Source organism: Mugil cephalus, chromosome 5 (genome assembly GCF_022458985.1).
Source record: "Mugil cephalus isolate CIBA_MC_2020 chromosome 5, CIBA_Mcephalus_1.1, whole genome shotgun sequence".
Lineage (NCBI taxonomy): Eukaryota > Metazoa > Chordata > Actinopteri > Mugiliformes > Mugilidae > Mugil > Mugil cephalus.
The window spans coordinates 5,633,652-5,635,421 of NC_061774.1; the positions used below are offsets into that span (position 1 = coordinate 5,633,652).

At 37.6% G+C, this 1,770-nt stretch overlaps 1 pseudogene; it reads left to right on the forward strand.

Annotated features, from left to right (window-relative positions):
- The first annotated feature begins 219 nt into the window (after positions 1–219).
- LOC125008543 lies at positions 220–1,456 on the forward strand (annotated as a pseudogene).
- The last annotated feature ends 314 nt before the right edge of the window (positions 1,457–1,770 follow it).

Here is a 1,770-nt window from a genome sequence, read left to right on the forward strand (position 1 = left end):
TTAAGGTAAAGCAATCAGTCTTGAGAACTGCTGCAACACATGAAAGAGAGGCGATCAGATTCACAAAGCCCTGTATGAGACCAATGTAACAGGAAGTGTACTTTTGAAACTATTCTCAGTAAACCAATCATATGCATTTTATGATGTGACGTCACCACCTTCTCATCTCCTTCACACTCTTAAATATGAAAAAGTCTCTGAACAAGACACAATGTCAACATGATCGTGTTATGGGTTACACTGCTTTGTCTTCATCCAGTATGTAAGTGCTCTTTTGTCCTGTCTAAAGGTTTTCTCAGTGGAGAATTTATACACTAAAGAGACGATTTTGCAGCAGAACTTTTGCACATCATACACAATATCCTTTAATTATTTTTTATGTTTTCCTTTAATTCAGATACACTGCTTCCAGTGAAAACAGTTCATCTTGGTGAACCAGCCACATTTACATGTGATATATCAAACGCAGAAAGAGGAATACACTGGTACAAGCAAAGTGTTGGAGATTCTCTCAATATACTGTAATTGTAACATTGTTTAAATCTGGAACAGAGTACGCACCAAACATTTCAAAATCAAGATTTGACTTACGTACTGATGACAGTTTTAGTAACCTGACCATTTTGAGCACAGTTGAAGAGGATGAAGGAATGTACCACTGTGGATTCACAGAGTGGGTAAAGACTAAATGGAGTGGGACATATTTGTTAGTAGAAGGTAAGGTTTGATTTACTTTAAGTTTTCCAGTCCTTCTTATCATGATGTGAAAATGCCCAAGATATGGTTGGAAGTGCTCAGTTTTTAATACTGTTTTGTTTTAAATCAGGAAACACTGAGAGGACTGTTGTTCAGACAGTATCATATCCAGTCCGTCCAGGAGATTCAGTGACTCTCCAGTGTTCAGTCCTCTCCGACTCTGAGAACAAGACATGTCCAGGAAATCTCAGTGTGTTCTGGTTCAGAGCTGGATCACAGACATCTCATCCAAACATTATCTACACGGATGGAGATATGAAAAACAAATGTGAGAAGAGATCTGAGACTCAGAAGAGATGTGTCTACAGCTTCTCTAAGGACGTCAGCTCTTCTGATGCTGGGACTTGCTACTGTGCTGTGGCCACATGTAGAGAGATATTATTTGGAAATGGAACTAAACTGGAAGCTGGTAGGATTTTAGGTTTAGTACTGGGAGTAATGTACAAAATTCTAAGTTTCATGTAATCATAAAATATATTTTATGTTTTTTTTCTTCTGTTTTTAGATCAAACAGCAAGTTCTGTGTTAGTTATTGTGTTGGTGGTAGCAATCATCTGCTTGGCCATTTCTATGATTATGAATCTAATTTTCATCTGTTGTCGAACTCAGAAAGGACTATGTGGACAACATGAAGGTAAGTGTAGTTTACTTACTTTGTTCACCGCCTGTTTGTTCAGAGAATACTGAATACTACAACTAAGATCTCTTTAGTTTTGATTTGCTATTCCTCTTGCAGTCCATCACCGAGTTGTTGATCCTAATTTAAAAGTCAAATTAATGTGCTTGTTTTTATTCATACGTAGCGACAAAAAGCAGCTCTTCACCAGCCAGACAAGACGATATAAGCCAACCAGTTAAAGATAAAGTAATTACAGCAACTCACATTATTTGTTATTTCACTAGCATGATTCCCAACGGCTCAGTTTAACAGAATGTCTTATTTTATTTGCTGCATAGGCTGAAGGTGATCTCAACTATGCTGCGCTGCATTTCTCTGCCAGAGGAAGAAAGAAG